This window comes from Marmota marmota, unplaced genomic scaffold (genome assembly GCF_001458135.2).
Source record: "Marmota marmota marmota unplaced genomic scaffold, marMar, whole genome shotgun sequence".
Classification (NCBI taxonomy): Eukaryota; Metazoa; Chordata; class Mammalia; order Rodentia; family Sciuridae; genus Marmota; species Marmota marmota.
The window spans coordinates 24,960,321-24,970,638 of record NW_026000241.1 but is presented as its reverse complement, the minus strand read 5'-3'; the positions used below and the strand labels follow the sequence as shown (position 1 = coordinate 24,970,638).

Genomic DNA, 10,318 nt, shown 5'->3' with positions numbered 1-10,318 from the left:
TTTTTCCAAAAAAAAAAAAAAAAAAAAAAAAAATATATATATATATATATATATATATCTCAACAAAGAAACCCCTGAACACTCATGCAATTGCTAAATTGCTAAAAGAAAAAAGTCCTTCTAGAGTAAATTTAGTGCTGGCAGGAAGGTGGATGTTCTGAGGACTCTCTGGGGCCTTCAGTGCTGCCCCCGTTATGATGGATAATGAGCTGATTTCTCTGTGGGAGAAACTAGAAAAAGCAATGAAGTCAAGACTCTTTGGTGTTTAGAAATAGATCCGAGGCCACCTTATTAGTAGTGGCATCTATCTTGGGAAGGGAGGACGATTGATTTACTTTGCTACATGCCACCGAAATAAGAAGACATAAATCATATCCACTGGATAGAAAGTATTAGAGTCTGAGAAAGTTTTGCTGTGCTGTGTGTTTTACTGGGGTTAGATAGACTGCCACCCACCTGTACTAAGGTAGTTTTTCATGGCCAAGGCAAAGTCAGGAACTGGGAAATCTTAAGGCAGCAATGTAATGATAATGTAATTCAGCTCTAGGCATGAAAGAAATGAACAGCACTTTCCTTGAGTGAGGACCAGCCAGATAGCTGACCCAGAAAGAGGTTATAAAAGGAGAGAATAGATTTGGGAAGATTTCTTTGGGGGAGAGAGGTGATCCGAAATTTACAACTTCCCAATTAGGAAGGGGCTGTGGAACTTACTAACTCCATGCATTGTGAGGGATTTGAACTTAATCCTGGGAAGGCTTTAAATGTGTCCTTGAAATTGGACAGCAGACGACTAGGACTGAAGGCTAAGGAAATCATGGCAGCTAGACTAAGGGTTGCATCTGACAACTAATCCGGCCTCCCCATTCATTGATGAGATGTGCCTAATAGGGATCAGACAAGGAATGCCATAAGAGAATATAAGGTTGAAATGGTATTAAAAAGAATCTTGATATTGAGAACCTTGTATTTTTCTTTTAGTGCCTTCTTTTCCCATCTGCCCACTTAGTATTCCCCCTTTCATTCTCCAGATAATTTTTCAGAAAACTAGATCTCATTTAAAGCCTCCACCCAAGAGGTATACCCCAGTGGCCACCATCCCAAATTCAGGTAGTGACCAAGAGAAAACAGGGAAGACAACTGATTAGCTAGGAGAAGTCACCAGGAGGAAGGACAGGCTATTCCACTCCAGAGAATTCAGAGATGAGGATCTTGGTGATTTAACTCTTCTAGTTATTTCCCTGTCTTCTGCCTCTCCTTCTTCTGGGTTTCAGGAGAATGTGTTTATAATTTTATATCCAATTTGTTTTTCCTTCTAGTCTGTCCTGTGCTCTGTGCGTTCTTTTACAGGGTTCTGTGCTACTAGGCCACTTGGGAACCTTCCTTCCTTTTTTGACCTCTGTCCCACATTGGGCTCCTTTGTCCCCGTGACTCAGGGAAAAGGAAGAAAGAAACAGGTCTGGACCCTTTTGAGTTTCAGAAAGGCTCTTCCTATCTCCATCTTCCTTTACTCACAACAACTAAGCCACATGTCAAGAACAACAGCTGATCATAATGAAAGGAGCTCACACCACTTATGAAGGGAACAAACTTAGAGGGGAAAAGCCCTGGTACTCTCCACCATCTTTCTGTATTATCTCACCTCTTTGCTTTGCTACTGCCCTTTTTTGTCCTATCCTTGGTTTTACCTATTTCTATCTTCACCTTGCTATATTGTGGTGAATTTAACACTCAGTTTTTTGCATACTGGGAGTATGACAATACCCAGGAGACAGAAATCAACAGAATTACCCAAGAAAGTGACCTGGCAGGGAAAGAAAGTTTACAGCAATAGGAATAGGTACTGACCTATGAGAAGGCAGAAGTTGAACAGAGCCAAGGAATAGCCAGCAGGAGAGATCCCACTAAATAATCAAGAGAATGAGTGTCAGGGAGCCTCAGAGAGGGAGTCTCCTAAGAATCCAGCAGAGTACCAATGTGAAGAGTCAAATTTACACAGCCTACAGGGTCAGGGAGCTCAAGGCTAACCTTGGACTCTGGCAGTCAGGTGAATGTTCTCCATCCTTCCCTCCCTTCTCATCTACCCCAGCTAGTGGTAGGATCAGAATCTGTAGCTATAAATGCAAAAGAAGATATAGTTAGAAAGAGAAAGACTGTACACTTCACCTCAGTCTGAGTGACAGGGAGGGAAGATATCTAACATTCAATCAAGTTCTGTATTTGATTATTGTTTAGAACAGATCATTTTCAGTTGCTAAAATGCAATCACGACTGTGGCTTAATATGACCATGAAATTCTACTACCTAAGAATGTCTAGAAAAATTCTAGAGTTTTTTTTTCCGTAAGTTTTGACTGTTTCCATCCATAACTGGAGCAAGGACCACTCCCATCAAGTAACTTTTAAAGAGTGAATGAGAAAAAAAAAATGCATTTTTCTGATCTTTTGAATCTTCCTTGTTCAATGCACTGGCCACACGATTCCTGGGCATGAGTTTAACCTGGGTATTACCTTCAGAAACCTTTTTCCTCCCTTTTGCATTTGGTTGGTTCGGATGGCTGATGTGGGAGTGGGCTTCATTTGAAAACTAGCTCTGGTGGATCCCATTAAGCTTGTTTTAACAGAGTGTAAATTTGGCCCCTCACAAATACACAGAGTTCTGCAGCTGGTGAATGTTATGGGAGTTTCCTCAAAATGGCTCTGCCCACACAGCTTGGCCTATAAATGAGCTTCCTCCCACCATCCCCTTCCCTCCTGCCATACACAATATGTGCACATGCTTCCAGGCATGGAGCATTTCATTTACTCACATGCCCACAGCTTGGACCCCAGAAGAGCTCCCAGTTTTGCAGGCATAATTATTTAGGTACTTATTTAGGTATTTACCCACTCATTTCCTGGGACATTGGTAACCACAAAATCTGCACAGGCTATGTCTAAACTAAAACAAAATTTCAGTTCACTTTTGTTCACATTTCAATCATTTTTGGCATATTTAGGGATCCATTTCTAAATAAAAAAGTTCTTATTCTCCATAAGAATACCCATAATAATAATAATAATACCTACTTTTTTGGGTAATTCTGTCGATTTCTGCAATAAAATACTTCACTCTTCCTTTCTCCACTAACATACACATACTTTGACCCGCCCCCCAAAAGAAGAGACTCTATTATAAGATACAAATAAAATGTAGTATAGTATCAAGTTTACAAAACAGGGCTGCCATGAAAAAGAATGGAACACTGTGTTTTGCTGTATATGAAGGAGAAATAAAGGTATTCTAAACAGAACAAAATGTAACTACCATTCTCTCTTTTCTTTTTTTAAGAAGTATTTGATTTGTACACTTTCTCTACTCTCCCATGAGGCTGATAAGATAGGGTAGTTTAAGGGAGTCTCTAGTGGCAGATGCATCTACCTACACCTACCCGCCATAGGTCAAAAGAACAAAGTAGTACTCCAGAATACAGGGAACACAGACATGCCAGTAGGGACCTTATCCCAAATAAAGGCCTTGGAGATTTGCCTCTCAAAGTTAAGCTCAATCAGCAAGGTAAGACTCAGATGAAGATTTGAGATTGAAGCAATAAGGAGTAAAAGTTTTTCTAGAATTTTCTAATTGCATGTGTTCCCCAGCAGGGTAACAATGTCCTTGACAGGTGCTGGTCTAGCATTCAGAGTTGGGATTCTAGCTGGATTATTATGCAGAACATAGCTGTCTATATTCTCATTTATTACCACAATGAAGTGGTCATATATAATTGAAACTCAAGACTGTTGAGGGTTATTTTTAGGAGGAAGAGCAGTCATCTGAGTGAGTTTCATGGCAATAAACAAAACAAGCATGTACCACACAGCTACTATGTGATTCCACAGGGCTAGCAGATTTGAAATAGAATCTCATTTAATCCTCAGAGCAGTGATTATGATCAGATCCCACTGATGTCTCGGTACATGGTGAACTAATATGCAGGTCAGTTGTTATTACTTTCATTTCTCAGTCAAAATTAAAATTCAGAAAGTGTGACTTATATGAGGCTCTACTTTAATATCCTCATAAACTTGGCCAGATGAGTTTGTTATAGGAGAAATTCAGTCTTCACATGAATTGCTTACTCAACAATTTATCCAATGTATTGGTCCAGGTATAGAGTAAACTGCCAAGTAGCAGATTAAAAGTTTCCTTATGTAATCTGTATTTATATATAAAAGCAATGTATTTATATATATATATATATATATATATATATATATATATATATATATATATNATATATATATATATATATATATTTATTTATATATAAAAGCAATGACTTGTATACCAAAGATACAATAAATATGTAATTATTATTCTTAGTAATAGATAATACATCTACTAATAATTGTGCTACTATTACTACTGCTACTGATATTTATCCATCTGTAAGACATGAAGAGTCCTCTCACATTAACAATACTCATAATTCCAAGGTTCTCTCTGCATTCTGCATCATGAACATTTGAACTGCTTTCTCAGGTGACTAAGCCTTGAGTTCAAAGCTTGTCAATTTAACTTTGAAAGAAAAAAAAAATAACATACACCAGCATTAAAAACTATTACCTAACAAGATGGTACATTATTTTTTTTCTTAATATAGTTTATAACATATTTCCTTTCTTAATGATCTTAAAAAATTTTTCTTTCATGGACATTTTTCATCTTTATGGTGTATTCACTTTTAGGGCTCAGGAGAATGATAATCAGCTCGATGGACTTCAAGTAGATGGATATTGAAAAAGACATTTTCCATGAGAAGAGAAATTTATAATTTCTTCCTTTCCTGGATCTTAGTCATAATTATATGTTAGTTGTCATGAGTGGCACAAGTCATGGTAGAAGTGGATGCACACCAGCAATGAATTCATTAAGTCAAAACGAGATGCAGCTGGGTGCAGTGGTGCATACCTCTAATCCCAAAGACTCAGAAGACTGAGACTGGAGGATCTTGAGTTCAAAGCCAGCCTCATCAAAAGCAAGGCACTAAGCAACTCTAAATAAAATACTGTCTCTAAATAAAATACAAAATAGGTCCAGGGATTTGGCTCAGTGGTTGAGTGTCCCTGAGTCTAATCCCTGTATCCCCCCACAAAACAAAACAAAACAAAAAACCAAGATGGCACAGACTATCCTGAAATACAAGGATATGAGTCTGAAGAATTTGTAAACATTTTGTACATATTGCCCAAGACATTTTTCCAATCTTTTATCTCACATGTCTCTCTCTCTGCAAATTAACAAAACTTCATTATATGTGTTTTATACTCTATAATTTACAAGATATTTTTCGTATGTAATTACTGAATTTGTTATTAAAGCTAGTGAAACATTGACTGTTCCATCCTGCTATTTTATAAACAAAAGCACTAAAACTCAAACAGGTTATATCTTCTCCAAATTACAGAGTTGGGAAACTCTGAGTCTAGAAGTTGCCTTTAGGTTGTGCTAGCCTGATGACCTGTCCAGGAAAGCAATATCTAAACATGATTCTGATATCAGAGATGTCATCTCTTGTCTTTTAGCATACTTCTATACCCACATCAAGAAACTAGCAAAGGTAACACACATTTATTAAAATTGTACTGAACATACAGTATACTCATTTCTAAGGAACAAGACACAAAGTAAAGGGAAAAATGTGGTACATGCCCTGAAGACACTAATCAATAAAGAGAAATTCTACCCACAAGTCTCTTTATGTATCCAACAACCTCAGGAAGCCCTGCAGAATGGTTACCAATGTTCAGTTTTTGTTGTTGCTGGATATTTTTGTTTTGGTTTGGTTCACCTTTTTTTTTTTTTTTGCATTGTCACTAATAGCTCTTTATTTAAACATTCCAAAGATACTCAAACCATTTGAAATAGATTCCCAACCCCACTTGGAAATAAAAACTGAATAAAAGCACACAAAGCCCCATAATTGGTATTCCAACTCACAACACAGCACTTACTCTGAAAAGTTATTCGTCCTCAGTACAAAAACACAGAAGTCATCTGAGGCCCTGATACAAAAACCCCACACACATTACCATCCCACTGCTGACAGCAACTCGACACTGTTTTGAAAGCAGATGGCAGTTCCCAAGATTTCGTAAGGAGCTGTAAATTCTTCCCATAAATAATTTGAGAGACTGGACTTTAAGACCAATGTAGGCTAACAAAGTGTCCTGAACCTTCAGGAGCAGCAGTTTTCTTTCTTTCACTTGAAGGTGAAAGCCTGGTACAGCCATAGACATGCTCGACCCAACTCTGCCACAGAACACTGTGCAATGAGCAACTTCTAAGGGCTAAAAATTACTTTTTCATAAGCTCTTCATACCCATCCTCCCAGACTGCTCCATCAGCTCACCAGGTTTCAGTTTTTAAAAACACATACTTCATGGTTCAGAAGTTCTGGATTTGGTCTCTTTCAAAGGACCATCAGAGAGCAGGCCAGTGGTGTGTCGGGTATCCTCCCCAGAGTGGACTGGGTGTGGTGGGGTCACAGCCTGGACTGGCTTCCAGAAGGCCAGCTTCCTCTGCCCTTCAGCTCCTTACCCCCCTGGTCCTCTGGCAGTCCAGAGCTGGCTGTGCTGTCATTGGTCAGAATGATCTCTTCTTTCTTCTCTCCAGCACCATCATCCAAAGATAACGAAGCTGTTCATTCTTGAATCCAGGCCTTTCCCCTGCCATCTGTACAACACAGTGGGGCTCTGCAGCATACCTGGATTTGCAGAATCCAGGTTATACTTAAGAATGACGCTTCCTTTTGCCAGGTCTCGGTTAGACTGTACTTTTTGTTATTTGAATTTTCTAAACAAAGAAAAAAATGGATTTTCCAGGGTCAACCATGTCTTCATTATTACATTATTATTATTCCATTATTACAGTAATAATTCTTGAATTACGAAATGGATATAATGGATACAATCTCTCCTGTGTCAACTGGAAGATGATCGAATTCTTCACCATTGTTATTTTGACAGCAGGTTTTTGTGTCCGTGTGTTAATAACCTTCTTCTTCCTCTTTTCACTGTTATTCAGCAGCACTCTCCTTGGCTTCTTAGTAACCATATAGAGTTGACTTTTCTTCCCTTCCATAGTTTAAGTTAACAAATTCATCCTTGGGAATGAAGGATCCAAAGCATGAAATCTCTCAATAGGTGGGAATAAAGGGTCATCTTCAGGAAGGGAGGCAAACCAATCTTTAAATCTAAATAACTTCATTTTCGTTGATAGAGGAGGACCACACATAACACCTTTTTTAATTTTCATTACTCTAAATTCTAAGTGTTCGAGTTATTTCTGTACCACCAATTCCAGTGACCAACTGACTTTCAGGCTCTAAGATGTCTATCTACCAGTGTCCAACCCTGTGGAAGTTTCAGGGTTTAATCTGTGGTTTCACTGGTCTGCAGATTTACCCTGGACCAGGAGATCATGTTGACATTCTCTCCACAGCATTAAAGATTTTTTTTTAATAATACAGCCACAAAGTACCCTTCAGTATTTTGATGATTTAATATTCTAACACATGACTCTAGGTGCATGGCCTGTAACTTTCCCAGGTCCTTTGGAAGGAACATGATAGGTCGAATTTGGGTATGCCTGTGGTGGGGAACACATGCCCAGTCTGTAAACCACTGCCCATCCCTAGTCCTGACCATCCACTGTGTAACTCTTGGCACTTGCTTCAGTCCTGGTGATTTAGCAGATACATCAGCAAGCTCAGGAGCACTCTTTACTTTTCTCCAGGAGATGCTATGACTGTTTCATCCTCCACGCAGTTTAGAGAACATGTACAATAATCACCCCATACCCTCTACTAACTGCTCAGCTCCTAAAGTGGTGATTGGTAGCTGTAAGCCACCAATTTAAGGTGGTCCACTTCTTCCAAACATCAATATTTTTTTTCATAGTGCTGTCTCTGCTGCAAGAGATATCACATAGAATTTGGTCATAGAAGAGAACCTCTTTTCTTCCACCCATGTGTCTGGTGAGTGAGGTATGCTGGATGTCTCATGGCTTACAACCATGATGGAGGGACAGCTTAACCCTTTGGTTTAATGAAACAGCAAAGAGCAGACTGGTGTTGTGGCTCAGCTCAAATGTGAGGCACTGGATTTGATCCTCAGAACCACATAAAAAATAAACAAAATGAAGATATTGTGTCCATGTGTAACTAAAAAAAAATATTTAAAAGAAAGAAAGAAAGAAAGAAAGAGCAAAGAGCAATGCTTCTTGTCCATGTCATTAGCAATCACAAATCCCTCTGGAAAGGGGAGGTTCGTGTCTGCATACAGCCTTTCAATCAACTATGTGGTCTTCTATCCAGGTCTCCACATATATCTCTAAGATCTTATGAAGTGGCTGAACTTAGGCAGGAGCAGCAGATCATGCTGACAGTTTCCTGAAGACCGAGGTTTCCAGATTTAATTTCACTAACCAGGGACTGACAAATGTTTCCAACTATAGAGACTTTCTCAAGACTTAAATTTCTGGGCCAGGCAAGTTATTCAGGATACCAACTCAATGGCTAGGGAATTTCAACTTTCTAACTGTTCACGTCTAGGTCCTCTGATTCCTTGAAATTCTAGTTCTTCAAGCAACGAAGAATCTCTTTTCCATGGCCTTAGTAGCCAGTAATTCTCAAAGGGGTTGGGAGGGTGTCCCAGAGTGCTTTCATGAACTGGTCCAACTGGCCCTCAGACATGATCTAGAGTTCCTGAGAGTAGTGCTTGAATAGCCTGTTTTTCTGAATGATCTTGGGGTCTCCACCTTACCAGCCCACCTGGCTACACTTTACAAAGCCCTCAGTGCAGACCTCTGAATGTTCAAGTTGCTGCTACCAATGGGAGCCACCTGTCCAGAGCTCACCACCCCATGACCCACATGGCTACGCATGTTGTGCTCAGACACTAGCGAGCCACCATCACAAATGCCACAGTAGACTTTCAGTTTTAAGACTCCTGACTCTTACAATGAGGGATTATTAGGCATTCCAGCACTTAAGCATAAGTATAGAAACCCATTAACCTTAGAATGCATTACCAAAAAACAGCCATAATCTTATATTTCCAGCAAAGTTTTTATGTCTAAATGTAAGCTACTATAATTGATTTTCATTAACCTATTTCATATTTAAGGGCTATAAAGGGATTTTCTGATGACTAAAAGGAGAAAGGTATATTACAAAATGAGGGATAGAAAGGGGATGATCCTGAAGAGTGGCCCAGAAGGCTGTATGATAGCATAAGAAAATGAGAGCCAAGTGATCATCAGTGGTTATTCCCATCCAAGCCCTAAATGCCAAACACTTTATATAAATGTCTTTGAGGACCATTTTTCCTTAGTTATCCACAAATTATGAGAACCTTTTGCATCAACAATGACTTACAGTTTCCAGTTTCCAGTAACTAAAATATAATTTTTTTAACTGAATGCCATTTACAGCATTCATTATGGGGGAAAGGTGAACACTATATTGCCTTGCATAATTGCTTAGAAAGAGAAGTAACTAAAAATAGTATGTCCACAAATACAACTGTTTACTCACTTAAGCATGTCCTAATTGTCCTAGATATTTGTAATATATTGAAAGAAGAATGGTTTTACACCCTGAGAAATGAGAATGTTCTTTTCCTTTAAGCAACAGGATGCTACTTCAGAGCTTCTTAAAAGGTCTGACTGTAACCCACCAATTCTCCTTTTCTCTACCTCACAAGCAGAAGGGAGCTTCTAGGGCTTGCAAATGAACTCAGCCTTTTCCTTCTGCAAGTCTGCACTGCCAACATAGCTGCTAGAGGGAAATGTAACTTCAGCGAACATGACATTACTTCCATTTCTTTTTCATCAGTTGAGGGAGTCTGAAACCATACCAAAATCCTCCTTTGGGAGTCCCCAGAGAAAATAAGAGCCTGAAGAATAAAGATTATATTAGGTTCTATTTTGGTTATCCAGAGAAAGACTATACCAATCACAGTTCAATTCAGCAAAATCACTCTAAATGTTTTAAATAGAGAGAATTTAACTCCCAAGTGATAGAACAGCTGGGTGAAAACAGGGGATGAAGTTAGGGTGGTGGATAAGCCCCTTTCACCTGCAGGAGATGGGTGGACAGTGGTAACAACAGGGGCCAAGGTTGGTTTGTCCGACTATGGAGGTGGAGCCATGGGGGAGCCATAGCAGAGAGAAAGGTAGAGTATTTCCCTGGATGCATTTTTCTTCCACCTCCTAGTTTCTAGGAAATATGCCCTAGGGGTCCACTGGAAGTACATGCAATGGATTTCAGGGTCAACAT

The 10,318-nt window shown here is 39.2% G+C and overlaps 1 pseudogene; it reads right to left on the bottom strand.

Annotated features, from left to right (window-relative positions):
- Positions 1-6,489: 6,489 nt before the first annotated feature.
- On the bottom strand, positions 6,490-9,478 carry LOC107145125 (annotated as a pseudogene).
- Between the last annotated feature and the right edge of the window lie 840 nt (positions 9,479-10,318).